The sequence below is a fragment of the Sminthopsis crassicaudata genome, chromosome 5, assembly GCF_048593235.1.
Source record: "Sminthopsis crassicaudata isolate SCR6 chromosome 5, ASM4859323v1, whole genome shotgun sequence".
In the NCBI taxonomy this organism is placed as follows: domain Eukaryota; kingdom Metazoa; phylum Chordata; class Mammalia; order Dasyuromorphia; family Dasyuridae; genus Sminthopsis; species Sminthopsis crassicaudata.
This window is the reverse complement of record NC_133621.1, coordinates 203,401,186-203,424,355: the sequence shown is the minus strand read 5'-3', so window position 1 is coordinate 203,424,355 and position 23,170 is coordinate 203,401,186. Positions and strand designations below refer to the sequence as shown.

The 23,170-nt window shown below is 34.4% G+C and overlaps 1 protein-coding gene and 2 pseudogenes across 2 annotated transcripts in view; all 3 read right to left on the bottom strand.

Annotated features, from left to right (window-relative positions):
- Positions 1 to 22,884, bottom strand: part of PRICKLE1 (prickle planar cell polarity protein 1) — a 142,407-nt gene extending 119,523 nt beyond the window's left edge. Inside the window, exons 1-2 of one of the 2 annotated variants that reach the window (XM_074269566.1) lie at positions 22,566 to 22,884; positions 19,724 to 19,823 (exon numbers count right to left, since the gene is read on the bottom strand). The gene's annotated coding sequence lies outside the window, so the exon portion shown is untranslated. The remainder of the gene's footprint in view (positions 1 to 19,723; positions 19,824 to 22,565) is intronic. The other variant, XM_074269564.1, reaches the window with a different exon arrangement.
- Positions 1,446 to 8,147, bottom strand: LOC141543940 (pyruvate dehydrogenase (acetyl-transferring) kinase isozyme 1, mitochondrial pseudogene; annotated as a pseudogene).
- Positions 8,238 to 15,763, bottom strand: LOC141543939 (pyruvate dehydrogenase (acetyl-transferring) kinase isozyme 1, mitochondrial pseudogene; annotated as a pseudogene).
- Positions 22,885 to 23,170: the final 286 nt, after the last annotated feature.

The following is a 23,170-nucleotide window of genomic DNA, read 5'->3' as shown; positions in this document are numbered from 1 at the left end:
CATTTAACAACTTTTTAGGATACAGATCCAGTAGTGACACTCTTGGATTAAAGGATAGGCACAGTTTAATAGCCTTTTGGGCATAGTTCCAAATTGCTCTCCATAATGGCTAGATCAGTTCACAACTCCATCAATGATGAATTAATGTCCCAGTTTTCCCATATCCTCTCCAATATTTATCATTATCCATTCCTGTCATTTTAGCCAATGTGATAGGTATGAAGTGATACCTCAGTTATAATTTGAATTTCTCTACTCAATAGTGATTTAGAGCATTTTTCATATGATTATAGATGGCTTTAATTTCTTTATCTGAAAAGTATTCATATCCTTAGACCATTTATCAATTGGGGAATAACTTGTACTCTTATAAATTTGACTCAATTCTCTCTATATTTTAGAAGTGAGGTCTTTATCAGAAACACTGGCTGTAAAAATTGTTTCCCAGCTTTCTGCTTCCCTTCTAATCTTAACTGAATTGGTTTTGTTTATGAAAAAACTTTTAATTTAGTATAATCAAAATTATCCATTTTGCATTTCATAATTTTCCATTTCTTGTCTAGTCATAAATTCCTACCTTCTCCAAATGTCTAACAGGTAATCCCTTGCTCTCTTAATTTGCTTATAGCATCACTATTTTTAAATCATGGCCCCATTTCAACCTTATCTGGTATAGGGCATGAGACGTTGGTCTATGCCTAGTTTCTGCCAACTCTTTTCCAATTTTCCTAGCAATTTTTGTCAAATAGTGAGTTCTTAAACCAGAAGATGGAGTCTTTGTGTTTATTAAAAACTAGATTACTAAAGTCATTGTTTATTGTGTCTTGTGTCCTTATAATTATCTTTATTTATTTATTTATTTTGTTAAAGCTTTTTATTTACAAAACATATGCATGGGTAATTTTTCAACATTGACCCTTGCAAAGCCTTCTGTTCCAAATTATCCCCTCCTTCCCCCCACCCTCTCCCCTAGATAGCAGGTAGTCCAATACATGTTGAATATGTTAAAATATATGTATAACAATTTTTAAAAGAAAGAGGAAGGAAAGTTCACCAAGCCAGCCAATACATTGTATTTGACAGTATATTTAAGATTCCTCTCTTAGTTACTCACTTTTGCACAGGATGAATAATACTTTCTCAACTTTTTCTGGGACCATGCTTGATCATTACTTAGTGTTTAGGGTTAATATTTATTATTATTAATATTATTATTATTTAGTGTTTAGTTTCATTTTTATTTCTGTTTAGTTTATGGTTTCTTAAGGCACAATGCTATTCTATAGCATTCATTGAATGCATTTTCCCATACCTCTATCATGGGTATCTATTTTGTTTCCAATTTTATTCCACCACAAAAAGTACAGGTATCAATATTTTTGTCCTTAAAATAATAAAAATTGTAAAGATAAAGACACTTTCTTAGAGGATAATATTTTGCTTCTGGAAAACAACAAAAAATATTTGAGAAAAATATTTGATGATGAATCACATAGAAGTATTTATTTAGAGTTCTATGAACTGTCCAACATCAATAAATATTCTGAACATCCACATAATATATTAATTAAAATTAATAGTCTTTTCTATTCTGCAAGGCTATGTAAACTACCTATGAGTTTCATTAAGACAAACAAAATTTTATAATGTTTGAAAGGCATAGAAGCACAATTCCAATTGTTTGAAAAGCAATGGAATATGATCAATGCTAAATGTAGCATAACAATACTAAAACATTATAGGAGTACAAAAAGGGATTTGATAAAAAACAAATCAATAACAACAAAATACAGGGGTAGTGATAAGTAATTATAACCACCCAGGTATTTGACTCAATTCTAATCTGGGTAAATATCCATATCTTTGTAGAAGAGATCAGAGTTTCCTTCTTCATTTGAAATTTTTCATCCATTAGTACTGAATAGTGCTAACAGTTTTGTGGTACATTGATTCAACATTGATACAGATAAGTGTCCTTCCATAATCACTCACCCATAACAGATATATCCTAGAGTTCTGATCTTAGAACAAATGCTATTTAGCTGATGACATAATTATTATAATATCATTCTGACCAGAATTTTGAGTACAAAGGTGTAATATATAAAAATTAATAACTTAGCAGGGTAAAACCTATTCATTTGTTCTAGAAATCTGGATAGTACAGAGTAGTTAGTGTAAATTAGCCTTTGGGATCTGTGTTTAATTATATATATTAGGAGAGCAACATTTCTTTCCACATTAATTTTAGTTATTTTCTCTAAGGTCATTAACAATAAAATATATTTCCCTTTAATCATCGCAACTAAAGAAGTAAGAGATGTATGATGTGGAAAATGCTGCCTAAAAATTGAACTAAGAGTTCAGTAGAATTAGGGTTGGAAGCCAGACCAACTCCAATTCTGTCTCTGACATATACTAGCTCTGTGATTCTAGGCAAATCATTCAGCCTCTAATTCTAGGCAACTTTTTATGAATTATCCAACTTCTGTAAATGACAAAGAAGATTCTGATTTTCATTAGGAGAATGAGTTTCCCAACCTGGGAGGCCTAACTTTAAAACCATATCCAGCAAAGGGTTGCATGCAGGAGACAAAACTTGTTTATTTCCTGCCCTGTAGAAGCAAAACACTCCTCTCTCATGACCAGGTTCTAATATGTTATATGTCTACTTGTATTTGCTTATTTTGAAGTAGGCTTTCCACGACCTCTCAGCTCTTATTATTTCCTACCAAGAAGTTGACCCTTAAGGAAGGACTTCAAATAGTCTATAATTTCAGTGAACCACTATCTACTTACTTACGTTTTCCCTGGACTCCTGACTCAATGGGAAATATAATTCTATTCCCTAAGCCTCTCTCCAATGCCATTTTACTCCTCTAATCCCAATGATTCTGAATCCTGGTATGTTTTGCAAATCACTTTAAAAAACAAACAAAAAAACCCAACCAAACAAACAAACAAAAAAAACAAAACAAAACAAAACAAAACAAAAAAAACAACCTGTTTTTAGCCTCACAACAAACCTGGGCAGTCCATTTTATTGATAGGGAAATGGAGGCAAAGAGAGAGCAAGTGAATTGTTTAAGTTTATACAGGGAGTTTCTGAGGTCAGATTTGGACTTTGCCTCATCCCAATCTATCTCAATCCTACTCCTTTGATAATCCATTTCAAATCAGCCAAATCTATGCCCTCTGGATATTAATAAACTTTCTTTTTATCTTTAACATCTTCTTTTCTTGTATCTTGGTCTTTTGACCCTTACTGAGACATTACAATACCCTGATGGCATTGCTTCTCTCAACAATCCCTTTTCAATACTGGCTATACTTTCAAATCTCCAAATTGACTTATCCTGTTGAGGAAGTCAGAATACTTGCTTCCCATGTCACTTCCAATACCTTCCCCCACCACATTCAACAAGCAAACTCTTCTCCTTTGAGGTTCAAGCTATCCAAAATTATCATTCAATCTAGATCATGATGGCCTTCCAACACATTCTCCTTCCTTCCTCAATGAGTTTAGTCCCTAATAGTCTTTTTCATGATCTAATGCTCTTATAATTAGGGGATTTCAATATACGTATTGATTCTCTTCATATATCTCATATGTTAATCCAATCATTCCCATGATCTACTCTTGCACTCCATCTCAGGTACACCCAGAATTGATCTTGTGATCATCCACCAGCTCCTTCTGCTCTTTTTCTCCTCAGCTCAAATCTACCTATTCTCTCCTGTCATTTTAGATCTCACCTCACAACACCATTTGCCTTTCAGATTTGTCAAATTGCATAACTAGTAGACATCTTAAACTCAACAGGTCCAAAAAGGAATCCATTATCTACTACCCCAACCTCTCCCCCCTCAAAAAAAAAACCAAACAAACCTTTTCCTTTACTGTGGAGGGCACCTCTTACTTCCCAGTCACTAAGGCTTCCTATACCATTGTCATTCTAGACTCTTCATTTTCACTTTACATATCCACTCTGTTGTCAGGTCTTCTTGTTATCTTCACAACATCTCCATATATAGTCCCAACTCCCTACTCACACAGCCACCACCCTAGTTCAGGCTCTTATCATCGCTTGCTTATATTATAGTAGTAACCTTCCAGTTCATTCCCTTACTTCAAATCTTTGGAGTAGGGACTCCAATCCATTTTCTCTTCAGCTGCCAAAGTGATTTTTCTAAACTACAAATCTGATATCACACTCCTGATTAGTGAACAGCATTTATTTCCTGTTAATTCTAAGATCAAATGCAAATTCCTCTATCCTTTAAAACTCTTCATTACTTGGCCCCTTCCTACCTTTCCAGTCTTATTACATTTACTTCCACTCTATGATCCAGTTGAACTGGTCTATTTGCTATTAATTAAACATGTCACTACAGTTTTGGACCTTGGGCTATTTCCCCATGCCTGGAATAAATATTCTGCCCTTTCTACTTTGCCCCTTGGTTTCCTTAGCTACTGTTTCCTCTTCTCTTAGTTTGGGCAATTTACTTTTTGTAAATTGTCATCCATTTCACTTAGATTGTCAGGTTACTTGACACATCATTGAAGAAATAGCTCCTAATAGTTTTTTTTTAATTTTCTTTTCATTGGTGGTGGATTTTTATCCTTTTCATTTTTGACATTGATAATTTGGTTTTCTTTTTTTCTCTTTAAAAATCAAATTAACAGTATTTTATCCTGTTTTTCTTTTTTACAAAACCAGAAGGAACATACATGCTAAGTGCATACAAGATATATGATTTTATATATACATATATACACACAAGTACATATATACGTGTGTGTGTGTGTATGTGTGTGAGAGAGAGAGAGAGAGAGAATGTGTGATTAGATGGAAAGTAATCTGAGAGGGAAAGGCACTAGCAGCTAGGGAACTAAACTGACCAAAAAGTCTTGATTCTCTGAACGAGGTACAAACAAAAGCTTTTGTTTTTGCAACCAAAATCTCTTTTTGTCCACTGAACTTGACTTATTGAGGACACTATGTTATTATAGCTTTGCACACAGAAGGCATGTGATACTTTTTTGCTTGGTTAGAAGAATGTAAAGGAAAGAAGACTTAATAAGAAAAGTAATTACTGAGTTTTTAATCCCAATTCTGTCACTTTTTAATGTCACTTTGTGCAAATCATAGAATCATAGAATTTTAGTTATTTAAGAAAGTTAAAGAATCTTGGTTTCCAGAAAGTTCAAGCCACATCAGAATTTAAATGCCTTCTGTGTCATACCTGACAAGTGGCATCCAGGTTTTGCTTTAAAACATCCAATTGATTTGAGGGAGTGAGTACTAACAACCTTCTGATTCAATAAAAAAAAAAATCATACTTATTATAGTGCTTTAAAGTTTACAACATTCTCTCCTCACAAGCATTCTAGATGGAAGAATAAGGTTCAGAGAGATTGTGTCCAAAGTTAAATGACACTCTCTGTAATTAGTTTCCCTGTCTAGAACATAAGATAACCTTGTTGCTAATATTAAAAATTCTATGATGTATGATTACTAAAATCACATGTTCCCATCTCTTATTTCTGGTTTTAGTAGAGGATGGGAAGGCAAGAAGAAAACAGATTAAGAGATTTTTGTACTATTTTAGGAAAAGTTAAAGCAGCTCCTGACCTAGTACCTAAGGATTTTTTCTGTGACCCTTTGTGCCAAATAACTCAGTATTTGTATGAAATGTAATTTCAATTATCTAATCTTACTAGGAATGATTCAAAATGAACTGGATCTTGAAGCTGGAAAAAGCCAAAATTAACTTCTGTAATCCTGTGATAGTTCTGTGATTTAAAAAAAAAAAAAAAAAAGGTGTGTATAATAAATTAATAACAAATGGAATGAAAGTCATCCCCCACATTTTGACTTCCCTAAAGCACCATCTTGGGGAGGTATAAGCAGATTTCTTTTGCTTTTGGCAGGTTTCATTTAATTTTCTTTCATTTATTATAGTTATACAATGTTGTGTAGTTTGGTGACTTTACATCTCTAGCCATAGCCAGTCATTTTGACTTTGGGCTTACAGTTGCACTTTGATGATTCTGGAAGAGAGAGTCAGAATCATTCACCTTTCACCTACTAATATGTGGGTAAACTAAAAATATGGTGCTTTTTTCCCTATAGTTGCCCCACTGACTTAAACAGAATGATACAGGATCACAAAATTATTTTATTATTTTATAGTCATTATCTCCAATAGTGAAAGAGAAATGACTTCTTTTTAGTAACTGCTATCACAAAAATCAGTTGCTATTTGTGTTGGTTAAATGATGCAGCTAGTTTTACCAAGTTACAAACAACTTTTTTATTCTTAAATCTAATCTATGCTATCAATTGTTATTTCTTCTATTCTTAGTTTTTCTATCCAGCTGTATTTTCTTATTTACATAAGAACCACTTCTATACAATCAGATTCCCAGTAATTGAAGTGGCTGGAAAACTGACCAATAGAGATTTTATTATACTTTTTAGATGTCTGTGGAAACTTAATATAGACATATCATTGTGCCCATGTAGCATATGTGGATTATTCTATCATTATTAACATCCCATTTTGGGGAGAAAGCTAGATCTGTGATTTCATTGTTGTGGTGAACTCGTTATGAACATTCTCTTCAACAACACAAATTAGAAACTTAACAATTTAAAGAATTAAGGCAAAGATATATGTGTCAAGGCAAGACTTACATCTAGGTCTTCCTAACTCCAATAACAGGTTTCTATCACTTATGTCACACTGATTCTCAATGTCTTAATTTGGATCATTATCCAAATTATAATCACAGAGTAAGTAGTTATACACTCAAAATTTCTGAGGATCTTGTTAAGGATTCCTAGTTACTTAGCAATAAAATTTTTCCTTTAGAAATTAATCAAAAGAACATTCATTTTAGTTTTCACAGGATCTTGACTGCACAAAGAGAGAACTAGATCTTGACTGTTCAGAAAAATAAAATTTACCCTTAAAAATAAGTTGCTCTAATCAGTAACAAGAGAAAGTTATTTTAAAAAAAGCAGGTGATACTAAATCCACATGGTAACGATTTTCTGTCTTTATATGTGCAACCAATAGGCAGTTATTGATTAATGAAAAAAACAATTTTAATTTACTATCATTCCTGCGTAGAATTAAATAAAGCATGATGAGATTTTTCAAATTATAAAAAAGGTAATTAGCACAACTAGGGACATACTTTTTTACTAGGTATAAATGAAAGATATTAAACTGAATGGGTCCCATGAGACAATTTCTATACCTGAAAGCCCATCCATGAGATCCATTGAAAGGAAACAAAACCATGTTAGCTCCACTTTCAGTAGTTACAAATCAAGGTACACAGTAATCAGAATTTTGTTTCTTTTTACAGTTAAATGGTACAGTTCAATGCTTTAGAAAGTCTGAAAGGCAGCAATGGGATTCAGTTTCCATTTATTCTACCCAGTTAATAAGTATAAACATTAGGTATAAAATATTTGGTGTAACAGTTTTCCAAAATCCCTCTAAAATATAATAGTATAAACTTGTTTTTTTTTTTTTTTTCTTAAGGTGGCCTATATGCAGTTATATACTATAGAACATGGTCATGTCTTTTGGTTCACTGCTTGGTACATGCCAATCTCATGATTAGTATTATAATGTTTCCAAGCAGCTATATTAGAGCTTCTCCACTGATTCTATTGATACAGTCTTAATGTACATAACCATATCTCTCCTATAATCTCCTAAGGAATACAATTTCAGGTCTTCTTGATTCCATGCATAAAACTGAGATATGGGCAATCCATAACCAGCACCAGCCAGGAGTATAGCTCAAGATGTCTCAACATGAGGTTGGACTGCAGTTGAAAGTCTATAAGTTTTCTTCAAAGGAACACTACCTTCATGATCGCTCATCTTCATAGTCAAGACCTCATTTCTCAGTATTAAGTGGATCTGAATAAAAGGGTAAACATCTTTGTCAGCATGGTATTCCATAGTTGTTCTCATTGCATTCTTGAAAAAGTTCCAACACCATGTGATAGAGATGTGATTGTATTTATAGCTACTTGCACAAGTTTTTTTGATGACTTTGCACTCAATTCTTCAATTTTTATTGAATGTATATGTATATATATGTATATGTATATATACATATATTCATTTCTATTCTATTCAGTATATTCAATTCTATTCTATTAATTGTGATTAATATAAATTAATATAAATCACTAAGATACTATATTTTAATAACCATATTTAGTAATTTTAACATTACAATTTGGAGTAATGCTTCCAATGTGTTTTTAGTGAACTGAACTTCCTTTGCCTTTTCCACCAAACAGTAAAGAGCGATGATTAAATATACTGATTGAAATGTGATTCATGTAAAAACTATTCAAAAAGTATTGTACATTTTGACTGGTCACTGGATCTATACCAAAGTTTTCCTTATATCCAATCACACCTTGAGCCAAGGTAGGAATGACATCATTATGCTGATTCCAGATTCTTATCATAGCATCCGGAAAGTCATAAACACATTTAGCATCTTCAGCACTTTTATCCTTAAAATCAAGGAGTTCCTATAGACTCTAAAGATACCAGCTTTGTTTGTGCCAGTTCAACTGAAGGTGTTTCTAGAAAATTATTTGGAAGAAGATTTCTTTATCATGTTCACTAATCTTACTGGCTACTCCTGCCATAAAAACATAAATGAGATCTTTCCATACACAGATCCAAAGTCCAGAAACTGCTTCATGGAGAGTAGGGATAGGGAGAAGAATAAGTAGAAATCTACCTGGCCCAGAACGCTGCATTTGGGGGCAGCACCAGATGCATGCATATCCACATCCCCCTTTTGATAGATAGGTTAAACCAGTTTGAGGGTAACTGATGGCCACAAACCCACAGATGAGTCGGGGGATATATACCCCAAACACATGAAGACATAGGTAGAATAAGTGGATGTGAACAACTTGTTTCAACAAGCCATGGAGGTGGAGAAGCAGGTGTCGTAGAGAACTTGTTCAAAAAAGATACCAAAGTCATTCACAATCCTAGCTAATGACAATCATCTCGACTTGTTTTCTCACGGGACTTTGATGACTCTGAAAAAGAGACTCAGGCCTATCATTTTATGCAACTGTGCCTCAATTAAATCCAAATGCACAAGCAAGTTGAAAGATATTACCCATATAATTTTCACTCTTTTTTTTTTTTAAACCTACTCAATGTTTTGTAACAACAGAGCAGCAGGTTCTGCAGTCACTGTATTCATAACTCTGCACATAAGCAGCCCAGGGCATAGGTCATCTTATGGCTGGGCTGAAGCAGTAATGGGATTTGACAGCCCCCTGGGTATCTGAGCAGCCTTTTTGAAAGACCACACTGCTTATCTCCTGACATAAAAAAGGGACTATAAAAGGTACCCTAAAATTGTCTGCTTCATCTTACCTAATCCTGACCTGCTTAAGGAAGCAGGTGGAAATCCCACCATATGATCAAAATTCCAAAAATGTACAAAAATGTTTGAAAAGAAGATTCCACTCACCATCAATACATGGAACATGTGCATGCTTATAGACAATATAAAATCTAATAGGCCTGAAAGATGAACAGCTCTTGTTGCAAGAGAACTCAGCAGGTATTGCATTCAAATATCAGACCTGTGAAGAACAAGACTGGCAGATGAAGACCAGCTTACCAAAGCTGGAGCTAGATACACGTTGTTCTGGAGTAGCCACAGTGCAAAGGAGCATTGTGCACTTATATAGGATTTGCAATCAAAACTAATCTAGTCAAGAAGCTTGTATGCTTCTCAAAAGGAGAAAATGACAAATTCTTGACAATGCAATTGCTACTTGCAGGAAGTCTGCATCAAATTCTGATGAGGTAAAAAAAAAATTATGAAGACATGGAGACTCTCATCACCAATAGGCTACAAAGAGGAAAAGCTCATAATTCTGGGTGATTTTAATGCAAGAGTAGGCACAGGCCACCAGACATGGTATGAGGTTATTGGGAGAAATAGAGTTGGAAACAGCAACATCAGAGATTACTTACTACTGAAGATCTGCATGTTTCAAGACCTCATTCATCAACACTGTCTTCCATTTACTTAAATGCAATAAAACCTCGTGGATGCGCCCTCACCGCAAACACTGGAATTATCTCTCACTCCCTCCAATAGCCAATCTGTTGCCAAGGTTTGTTGATTTTATCTTTGTAACAAATCTCAAATTTAATAGACTGTGTCACTGTAAGGAGAAGAGACAGACAGATGTGAGAGTGATAAGGGCCATGAATGGTCCTGATATTTCATTTAGAAGATGATCACCTACCTGGGAGCCAGTGTTAGACTGATCATAGATTTATCCTCTCCAAATTAAACATATACATTAAGCAAAGGCAATAGCCCCAAAGAAAGACAACTACCAAAAGACATAATCTTAACAGATTAGAGCTCTTCTCCTGGTAGGAAAAGTTCCTTTTTAACTTAACTTGGAGGAAAAACTGAACCATTTGGCAACAAAGGAGCAGAAAGGGACTGGATAACTTTCAGAGATTTGGTGTACTGCTGTACTGCATCTGGGCCAGAATACTCAACAATCACCAAAGATTAGTTTGATGAAAATTATGGGAACTTCAGAAGCTATTAAATGAAAAATGAGAACTCCACAAGATTTAGCAGCAGGATAGTTCATCTGTCTCTAAGAAGGCAGCATTTAACTCTATCAGAAATCAAGTCCAAGCAAAGTTTAGAGAGATATGCAGGAGTCTTGGTTCAATAAGAAGGAAGATGAAATAGTAGTAATCTAAAGTGCTTCTATGATGCCCTGAAGATTATTTTTAGGTCAAAGACCTACAATGCATCTCAACTGTTCAGTGCTGATAGAGTTAAACTAATCAGTAAGAGATAAAATGAAGATTTAAATAATGTTATCAACAGACTGCACCAACCAGTGCCAAAGTCATGAATTCAGATGGAAGTCAATTCCTCTCTAACTGAACTTACAACTGAAGAAGAGGTTTTGAATGCCATTCATTTCATCTCATGTGACAAAGCATCTGGTGTTGATTCTATGCTACTAGAGATTTATAAGGCCCCCTGCCTTTCTAAGGCTCACTGCTCATACAAAAGCTAACTTAAATCTTCTAAGTTATGTGTCAAGAGGAGGCTCTATGTTAGGAGTTCAAGGATGCTTCCATTGTTCATCTCTATAAAGGCAAAAAAAATACATTGTCCTGTGACAATCATAAGGGAGAAGTGTCTTTTAGTCATTGATGGCAAGATTGTATTCAAAGTCTTTCTTAACAGACTGATCCTTCATTTAGAAGATGGTTACCTACCTGAGAGCCAGAGCCTTTTTATGGCTTCAGGATGGTTGATATGGTCTTTGCTGCCCCAAAACTCCAGAAGAAATGTCCAGGACAGAATAGAGGTCTGTATACAACTTATATCACTCAGTGTATTAGTCATGAGGGCTTGTAGACAATTATGGCAAAATGTGATTGCAATAGTACTGTACAACACTGTACCATACATCTATTTCATGACGGCATGCTTGCATGGGTTCTGGTTAATGGATGACTCTCTCTCATACTTTCTCAATTATCAGTGGAGTGAAGCAGGGCTCTGTCTTTGCTCCCATAATGCTCTTCAGCATTATGTTTTCAACAATGTTGAAGGAAACATTCTATAAGGAGGAAAATAGCATCAAGATCAGCTACTGCACTGACAATAAATTATTTAACTTGAAAAGGCTACAAAGCCAAGACTAAAGTGGAGGGAAAGTTGGTTCATGATTTTTTTTGTTCACAGATGATGGTGCAATAGTGCATTCAATGCAACCTCTGAGGCTGATTTACAAGAGAGTATGGATCAGTTCTCTTCTACTAGTGCTACTTTGTGGCCTGACAAATAACACCAAGAAAACAGAGATTCTCCACCATCCAGCACCACACTAACCATATATGGAAACATTGGTCATAGCAATTAGGGAAACTTTTGAATTCTATGAATAAGTTCATTTACATTAGTAATGTACTTTCCAGAAACAGACATATAGATAGTGAGGCTGGCACTTGTATCAGCAGAATTAGCTTAGTGTTTGGGAGACTCCAAAGGAAGTCATGAAAAGAGGTATTAGGCTACCTACTATACTGAAAGGTCTCCAGAGCCACTGTGCTGACCTCATTGTTGTATGTCTGTGATACTTGGACAAACTACCAGTGCCATGACATGCTTCCTTTTTTGGTAATCACCTGGCAAGACAAGGTACCAGACACTGAAGTCCTTTCTTGAGCTAACCTGCTAAGCACTCAAATTCTACTGTAGAGAGTGCAACTCCTATGAGTTTGCCATGTTGTTTAAATGCCAAGAATTTTGCCTATTTTATGTGGATTGTTTTAAGGAGAACTCCCACAAGGCAAGCATTCACATGAAGGTCAGAAGAAGTAATACTAGGATACTCTCAAGGTCTCTCTCTGAAGAACTTTGGAATTGATTGTGAGATATTGGAGATACTAGCACCAATTGGCATAACATGCCTGCAACAAAAATGGCTTTGCGCTCTGTGAGCAAAGCAGAACTGCAGTAGCTTAAAAGAAATGTGAGGTGTCCATTTAGAAATATCTCCATTCCAATGCTCATATAGACTATTTGTACCTTGACCTGTGTCAAGTAGAGCCTTGCAAGCTTGTATTAGTCTAATGACATGCTGTATGTTGACCCCGATTTAAGGACATCAAGTAGGATCAAATATAAGATCTTATTTGGCATTCAAAACCCTTCCTAACCTAGACCACTAGGTTAAATAACCTAAAAATAAATACAATTTAAAAAATAAATAGACCTTTCCAGTCTTCTTATACCTTATTCTCTTACTTACTAGATTCTAGTATTCTGTGAAATGGCCTCCTTGCTGTTTAATGAATAAGATTCTTCATCTCTTCATTTCAGATATTTTTTCTGACTGTCTTCCATGTCAGAATGTTCTTCCTCATCATCGCTACCTCCCAAATTTCTCTGGTCTCTCAATTTCCAATTTAAACCCCAATTTTTACAGGAAGCTTTTCCTAATCTCTCTTAATTTGAATTTCTTTGCTAATTGCTTCCTATTTATTCTCTATGATGCTTGTTTGTACATATTTGCTTATTTTCTTCTCTACCAGATGGGGAGTTCCTTGAGTATAGGGGGCCTTTTTTGCCTCTCTCTGTTTCCCTAACTTTTAGCATACTGCCTGGCATATAGCAAATGCTTATAAATACTGACTGGGAGTCACTGAAGTTTTTTCATTTGGAAAGGGGTGACCTCTTCAGACCTGTGCTTCAGGAAGATCACTTTGACAGATAAACGGAAGACAGACTAGGTAACCTGAAGTGATAATGGTGCCATTGGAAGTAATAGGGAAGATTGGAAGGGAAGTAGTTTTTTGAGGGAAAGATAACAAATTCAGTTTTAGAGGTGTTGAATTTAAGGACATGCAGTTTAAAATATCCAATCAGGAGATGGAGATCCTGGAAGTTTCAGAGAAGGTAGGGCTGAATCAGCAGATTTGAGAGTCATTAGCATAGAGATGAAAATTAAATCCATGAGAGCTTTTGAGATCACCTTAAAGGTTTCTAAAATCAACTTCTTCATTCTATAAGTAGGCAAACAGACCGCCTTAAATAACATGCTCAAGGAATCAGAGTAAGGATTTAAACACAGAAGTTTTCTCATTCAAAATCTAATGCTATTTCCACTACAATATACTTCTTTCTTTCCTTATGTCATTTCCTGTATTCAGAGAGGTAGCTCAAAATTGATGCATAGGAATAATGATAAAAAAAAAAAAAGCAAATAAACAGCAGCACTGTTCTTTCTAGAAAGTTTGTCCTAATTTAATATGAAGTATTCAAATCCAGGACATATCTCTAGAATAAACATGAACAAAAGATCAAGATCAGCTTGGCCAGAAGCTAATTAATTATGGCTGAAGCAACTCCTGGAGACTTGTAACTACTAAACTGTGGAGGAAGTGTGTTATTTGTCAAAATAACAGATCCTTGAAGTATTTCTGAATATTCTAATAAGGTAACACTAGTCCCCAATTTCTTATTCTATAAAATGAGGATATTTTTCACTACTAACTTTGTGATGATAACACAGTAAAATTACAATTTTAACATTCTGAAAATTTCAGAATGGTTATATCCCAATCTGAGGGATATTAAAATTTCCCTCATTTTTCCTAGATGTCTTTTATCCCTGACATTCAAAATATTCAAGTAGATCTATGATCTTAATGTCAACATTCTTTCCAATAATGCAAATGACAGCCAACACATGCCTACCCATCTTACTCAATTCTGCCTATATCCTCCCACAATTTTGCCAGAGGGGTCATCCAATGAATGGAGTATCTTCCTTAATTTCTCTTGGCATTGCCAAGCTAATAAAAGAGCATACATGCTAATAGTTATTAATTAAACCAACCTACCTTTTTCTTTTTTTTTTTTTTTTTGCCTACACAATTCTTGGCTGAGATCTTTTATTAAATTTCTCTTTCATGATTGTTAACTCATTTCCTAATATCACAGACAGACTAAGAGTTATATGAAATCATTCAGAAAACTTCAGTGTTTTTAGGGAAAATTTTCTTATGAGTTGACCTCTCTATTTACTTATACAAGTGAGACTCCAATATACATTTTTGGGTCCTATCTTTACACATTATGCTTTTGCAATACTAGAAAATGGACCTGAATTGGTTCAACAGTTAATAAGTTTAAATTGAAACCAAGCCATATTCTTAATAGGATTCAAATATGCCAGTAAGTAAACAACATATATTATAGTCATCTGGTTGCTTCCTGCTAAACAGTCAACAAAACAGGATGGTTTAAAATATACTCTCACAAATTCCATAATTCAGATTTCTAGTTTCTTTGCCAGATGACACGTACTTTTTTCTTTCAGTTGGTGAGAAACAGAATAAAGGGAAAAAGAAGAAAATAATTATCTGGGTTATAGCACTAAACTCTTAGGTAAAAGTACACTTTTAATGCTTCAAAATGGAGAAAGTCTGGACTGCTTTTCACACATTTGGCAGTCAATCCTTGAGGACATGTTTTTGGTCATTACCTTGCCAAGCTGTTTAGTTTTATAAAAGTGGCACAAGAAGAACATATAGGACTAATTCAGCTAAATATAAACATCATCTCTGTAGATTTTATTCCTTCACCTTCACATATACAAACACAGCCTGAAGTCATATCAATGCTAGGTTAGGGAGAGCAATATTTTTCACTACAGCTACTTTTTCCATGCTCTGTAAACAAGACTAGAAAACCTCAAAATGAAATTATCCACATGATCAGTAATGAACAAAGCTAAACATCAGAAAGCAGTTCAAAATTCCTATGAAGCATATGTATCCAGTTACAGGAAACATCTGTGACTTAGTAATGCAACTTCAGACCAAACTTTACCCTTTTTTAGAAATTATATGATATGTGTGTGAGTATATACATATGTACATATGTATATACACATGCCCATATATATGTAAAAGAAACATTTACTAGTTATAGCACAAAGGGGTAGAATTGTAAGAGCTCATTTAATGTGTCAGCAAATTAAAAGAAAAAACACAGAAGGGAGACTTAATTAGCCCAACCCTTTTGTTCTTTCTCTCCCAAAAGAAACTATTCAATTTAGCCTTTCAGTCTACAAATTAATCTTTAAAAAGAAATTTAGATGGAGTATATGTGTGTATATATATATATATATATATGTATATATATACATATATATAGTATAATACGCAGAATAGTCAAATAAAAGGAATGATTTTCTTCAGAAAATTAGTCTACCATTTGTCAGTTAAATAAAGAATTCAAGAGTCATGATTTCACTCATACCACAAAGATCAATTTAATCTTGAGGGTATGTGTATGTGTGGAGTAGACATTAGCATTTTTAAACTAAGTTGATGAAGTGATTGACACAAGTTTTTAAAAAGATTTCATTTCTACTACAGTCATTGTGGGTTTATTTTGATGAGCAATTTACATGGATGAGATAGGTAAAGTGACAACCTTAAGAGTTTGGCAAATAGAGCAATACCAAAAAAAGAGATCATTTTGATAGTCTACTGAAAAACGGACTCCACTCTTTCAAATAGACTCGATCAAAGACCATTTAGTAATAATAATATATTCTATTTTAGTGATAACTTCATCCTGAGAATCTCACATTGGTTCATTTTAGCTATCTTCACAGAGGCAAAGGGAAGCATCTCAGTTACAAATTTTGATTCAATTGCAAAATGATACACAGGTAAAATATGTTTTCAAAAAATGCCAGAAGAAATCTTGGAAATTGTACAAGCCATGTACTGTGTATCAGTGTAGAAAACAATGTATTCTCCAGGACCTTTGTTATACTAGAAGCTCCTGTTCTAAAAAGAGTTTAATTAAGATCATCCTATCACTTCACTCACTGAGAGAATTAGATACATTGAAAACCTGAGTAGATATTTAGTCACTTCATTGAAAAGTTTGTGAATAGAAATTCTTTAGTGTGATTCTCACTCATTTATACCAAGTTCTAGACTATAAATATTTTTCAAGAGAATAAGTTTTAATAATGATAGTGTTCTTGGTAGTTATTAAATATTTTAAATTATCATAATTCTCAAATGCTCCCTGGGTTTTGAGTATGTTTCAGTCTATCTGAAGTATTATTACATGAGGGAAAAAAGTCTAGTGAGGGGGTTGCCCCCTTGATGTGCTTACATATTTAAAATGCATTATCTATTGTTCACCATTTTAAGAATACATTTGTTGACTTTTTGTTTTTTTAGTGTTTAAGAACATATCACTGACAAATCTTAAAAGAGCTAGAGAAGAAACCAGGAAAAAACAGAACAGTCTCTACTGAACTTTGAAGGAAAAGATAACTGTAGTAATAAATCCTAAAGGGAAATCTGTGGTGAGATAGTAAAGAAGTCTTTCTTTAAAAATTTTCAAAATTATAATAAATTATCACTTTTTTTTTTCTTTTTCTGAGGCTGGGATTAAGTGACTTACCCAGGGTCACACAGCTAGGAAGTGTTAAGTGTCTGAGACCATATTTGAACTCAGGTCCTCCTGAATTCAAAGCTGGTGCTATATCCACTGAGCCACCTAGCTGCCCCTACAAATTATCACTTAGTCATTGACCCTTTTCTTCTTTAGGGCAATCCATAATTTAAATTTACTTAATGAAAAACTTAACTTGTATTTTACTCACTATGGAAGTAGCCATAATAAAAAGCTAGAATCTAGCATATAATCTTAAGTGGTGGCTACTTTACATTAGATTTAAAATCGGCAACAAAAGAAACAAAAAGATGGTTTTTAAATCACCACAGGAAACCAAATAGCCTCTATTTAAATTAAAAGCAATCACAGTCTAATTCTTGAAACACACTTGGAAATGCTTTTTGGCATCTCACTGCTACAAGCTGCCAATATTGTGTATAATTGAAAACATTTCAAAAAGAATCATTACTGAAGTCAAAGACCAAAATTGAAAGCTGTGGAATTTGTCCCTCAAATAAGAGGCCAGCAGAGTAAGATTGCTATATTTTCATCAGATTATTGATAAGTAATTTCAGAAAGGCAGCCCACAAAACAAGACAACAAATGCTTTGGGATGTTAAAACCAGCAATTTGATCACATATCTTAGAAAGTACATGACCAGTATCAGAAAAAATGAAAAGATGTTGAGGGAAAAAAATCCAACATTTTTTTGGCTGTGTTAAGCCACTGAAAAGAAAAAGGATATTTATCCTGAGTTTGCCACAAATTTCCAAGTGAAAAAAAAAGTTTAATTTTTTGGTTTTTTCAAGATCCTTTAAGACAAACCTGATAAGAAACCTTAAAAGTACACTCCAACCCAAATACCCATAATTCTAAGAAAAATAACAGCTGCATTGTTGGTGGAGTTATGAATTGATGCAACCATTAGGGAGACCAATTTGGAACTCTGCCTAAAAGGCAAACTGTGCATACCCTTTGATTCAGCAATACTATTACTAGGTCTGTGTCCCATAGAAATCATAAAAAAAGGGAAAAGGACCTACATGTACAAATATATTTATAAGTTCTTTTTGGTGATAGCAAAAAAATTGAAATTGAGTGAATACTCATCAATTGGGGAATGGCTGAAGAAGTTATGATATGTGAATGTAATACAATACTATTGTGCTTAAAAATGATGACTGGGCAGATTACAGAAAGAAAAAAAACCTGGAAAAACCTAGATAAACTGATAAAAATAAGCAAAACCAAGAGAACAGTAATAGCAATATTGTACAATGATCAACAATGATTGACTTAGCTCTTCTCAGCAATACAACATTCCAAGACAATTTCCAAAGGACTCAGGATGGAAAATGCTATCTTCATCCAGAGAAAGAACTGATTCTGAATGCAGATCAATGCATGTGATTTTCACTTTATTTTTTCATATTTTTTTCCCTTTGAGTCTTTGTCTTTTTTTACATGACCAATATGGAAACATGTTTTACATGATTGCATATATATAAAATCTATATCAACTTGCATACCATTTTAGGGAGGGGGAGGGAAAGGAGGAATGGAGAAAAATTTGGAACTTGAAAATTTTTAAAAACAAATGTTAATTCACCTATTTTTTAAAAATACTATTTGAAAGTTTAAAAAAGAAACAAAAGAAAAATGACAATTGCTTGCCAATTTATAGCTATGAGTATTAAAATGTTTATATTGGCTTATGTTTCCACCTCCCTGACATTTTAATTGATTACAAATGTATTTTACAAACTCTATTAAATCAGTTTATGCTAAGAATTCATTCTATGTTCCTGAAAATGCCCCTTCCCAAAAGGATAAGATGACTTTAATGTATTTAATCAAGAACACAATACTAAGATACAGAAGAATTATTATGTACCCTGTGAGAGGTTCCTCTTCCCTCCACAACTGGAAATATTCTTTGACAGTGGACCAGCAGTTAAAGAACTGTTCCTGGAAAAACTGTGTCATTTTGGCAAATGGTAAAGTGTACTGATTATTCTGTCATGGAATCTGTGCCAGAAGTGTCATGACATCAGTATGCTATAACTTGTAAAACATGTTTCTTCCCACCATATTTCTTTTGTTAGAGAAAAAGAATAGAAGAAAGCTAAGTAGGATTTACAATACTCTTTCTGACCTGATCTTTAATCATGGGTCAAAAATGTTAATTCACTAACATACAGTTCCTCTGATCCAATTTAGAACTATTGTGAACAATGTGATATAGTTACTGGGTGAGTTGTATTGAAAGTCAAAGCACAAAACTATTGTTTCCCTAGAAGAGGCCATCTTGATTTAGGGCATAGCAGAGAAAGTCAAGAATCTCTTTCTACAGATGCCCAAGAATAGTAGTAAGTACCAGTGACTTTCCTCACCCATACTGTTACTCATGCTAACTTTCTAAGGAAATCAGTAGATTGTGCACAGTCAATGAGCAAGTGACCCTGAATGTGATTCCACCCTTGCAACTCTGGACTCCCTTATCAAATTAATCTTGTGACTGAAAAGGAAGAAATATTTAAACAACAACAATAACTTAAAATTTCCTTCATACTCTTCTGGAAATAATTAGAATGTATATTTTAAGCAGTTTGAATAGTTTTAGGCTGAAAGGAGAGTTAAAAAATCCTTTGTTTTACCTGAGGTGAAAAAAGATCCATTTCTCTAAACTGTAAGGGCTCTATCACTTAAAGTCACTCCTTCTGATTCATTGCGCACTACTGGTGTAGTGGTGGAGCCCTAAAATTAATTTGAAACAAAAAATGTAATCCTGAATAGCAGTTTATCCAGGAAATGACCTAAATTACTGGTTTACTAGTGAAGATAAGCTTTTCAGTAAGCTCAATGTTCTCCCACTAGTATAAAGTATTCATATTTGAGGTACCCCAAAGGGTCACTAGATCCCTGGAAAATGAATCAATAAAATCTTTGTCCTTCTAGATGAAGTCATTCCTGATATACAATACTTTGTATTTAGACCTCCAGTTCTTAGTCAAACTCCTCTAAGTTATTACATTCTTCTTAGGTTTTTACTTGCTTTATAAAAAAAATTAATTAAAACAATTTTTTTAAAAATAGGAATTATCTTTACTTTGCTCCTTTCAGAATTATCATAGAAGGGACATGAAGAGGTTAGTGAATGAAACAGATTCTTCTGTTACTTTCACCCACATCTGACTCCAATCTTAATAGTTTGCCAATTAACCCTGTAAGCATTTTTGGTTTTCTCTCCCCTCAGCTAATACTAAATTTTATTCAGGTTATCCAAGCTAACTCATTACAAGATTCTTTATGATACAGAAAGCAGGGACTAATGTATAATGGATTATTTTTTAAATTTTTTTTTGTAATGGATTCTTGATAATAAAAAATCATACACTTAATAGCTTTGTATTTGTTGGCTTAATTGACAAACATTTGATAAACGTCTTTAACATTAATAAAAATTGTCAAAATGTTTGAGACTTAAGGATAACTTGTGGATTGAAATCAAATTTTTATAAAGGAGAAAACCCAAAGTTAATAGCCTACTAAGCTACATCAATCTATTAACATTTAACATCTGTCTTTTAAAAAATAATAATAATTTAATACTGTTTTAAAAAATCTCCACATGGCAACAACTGGCTAAAGTTTTAAATTTAAGGTTTAATCAGAAAATCAGTGAATTCTAAGCATGGATACTGTGCATTTTTTCCAGACACCTTTTAGTTTTAATATGCAAAGTATTCAGTTAATCTTTAAATCCTTTGTATAAACATTTCTAGGCAAACTTGTAAAATATCCCCTTCTTTGTTTCCCGACTCTCCAGTTGAAGGCATTTAGAAACACTTAGGTATGAGCTTTATTTTACTTTCTATTGCTCCTAGCTGGGGTTGAGACCATAATCACCTAATCTGGAACCAATACATTTAAGGCATACTGAATCAGACCCTGCCAGACAGTAAAATAAATGGCTTCTGTTTAAATTTAAAATTTCCTGGTGGGAGTAACTATTGTTTAAGAGAAAAGGCTTTGACAAATATTATGTCATCCTTTCAGAGCTGTCTCATTGTATGTAGAATCCTAAGATTAGGTTGAAGTTAAATTCTAGGTGACTCTAGCTATTACAGATCTCCCTGCCCTGGTCTAAAAACAGACATGTCAAAGTTGCATCTCCCAAAAGGCTAGACAGGAGCTGAAGTATTGACACTTAACTGAGGATAATGGAGTGGGGAGAGAATAAAAGTTTAATGGACAAAAAGACAAGTTGTCACCTATGTGACAGGCACTAAGTGAGTCCACACATCTGGAGCTTGAATAAGACAAACATTTAGTAGTTAATATCCATCTATACCTTACATCCCTCTGCAATCAACAAACACTTATTAAGCACCTATTGAGGGCCAGGTACTGTGCTAAGCATTAGAGATACAAAAAGAGGCAAAAGCCTAAATGGACTTTTATTGATGAAGTGGGGAAAAGGAAAGGGAGAAATAGAACATAAACATATTGAAAACTAGAGGCATGTATCATGTTAACGTTCTTATTATGTATATAAGTATATGATATTATTTTATTTTCTGTAATTTCAACCTAAAGCATATGTACCACACACATATAATTTTTAAAAAATATCTCTCTCCTTTGGGTCAATTCCCACTTTGTTCTTTGTTAGTTTCCCATCTCTTAGATATTCTCATTTGAGCTGGTAATTAAGTGTGTTTAGATAGTGATTTGGAATTCCAGTTAGACAAGTTGTAACAATGCTGTTCCACTTCCCTTTCCCACTCTCTCCCCCCATCCCAAATCATTCTCTTCCCATTTTTCAATGTTCTTCAGATTCTTCAAACAAGTCTTATAGCCAGTTATCCTCAAGGTCCCTAAATAACACAACAGAGCCAATAATCAATGGAGAAGCAATTTCCTTTTTTGAGCCAGCAATGAAAATCTAATAAGCTTCAGCCATGCTGAGTATTAATATATCTTGTTTCTTTCAGCATTTTAATGTGCTAAGCTCAAGAAAGTGCCTCATGCATACTATATACACATGTACACCTATCCACAGAGAAATATCTTACTCAACAAACACATAGTCCTTTCACTCATTCCCATCTTCCAGGTAGAAGATAATAGGTAATTCTAAAAATCTGTTATCCTCTCCAAGCCATGGAAGTTCCCCAGACACCCAAGTCATTGAATAGGTGCTCTACGCAGTACAAAATAAAAGAGAGCTAAAAATGTGGTTAATGAATCTAATATACATTCTGGATCTCTCTCTCTGGTTCTTGCTCTCGCTCTCTTTTTTTTTTTTTTTTTACCTCCCCACGAAATATCCGGATAACTGTTCCTTTTTTGTGTTAGGAAGCCCCTCCTGGGTGGTACCACTTTCACCTTTACAGGGATACTTACAAGCCAACCTGGATCTTAGCCTAAAGCCCCCTACCTCTCCACGCCCACCAGCCCACGGCACGCATTGCGTAATTCCACGCAGCCACTTACTTTGAGACGACGACAAAATAAGTCCTTTGGTCGGATGAGACGTTTACGGCAACGAATTGAAGGTATGAGATGAGAAGAATAAGATCCAAAGTCATTGATAACTCCTGCTTTACGCCTCCTCTCACGAGTGTCCCGTAGAAGTCAGTACAGGAGGGAGGAGATGAGCACGTCGGAGGCAGCACTATCATACGCACTACTCCCAAGCGGGGGAGTGAATCGCACTGCCTTAGCAAATGAGGGGAGCGCTGCTCGGGAATACCAGGGTCTTACCTCCCGAACTAGTGGTCACAGGCTTTCATTCACTCTTCTGAGTCACTGACTACACTCACAGCCCATTGGCTCCCCTGGGCTGACTAGCCAATCTCTAAAGCTCGGAGCTGCCAGAAATTGAGAAAACCCGGAGCTCTGGATATCCCAGCGTGGAAGGATTGATTTTTTTTTATTCACGTGCACAGGAACAAATTCTTTGCTTGTGCGTGAGAGCTCTGAATCGGGGGTGGGGGGGAAGTTGGGGTAGGGAGGTATGCACCAACGGTGTGATACTTGTTTTTGTTACATTGTTGATTAGCGAAGCTGCCGCAATAGTATTTATTATTTGAAGTTTA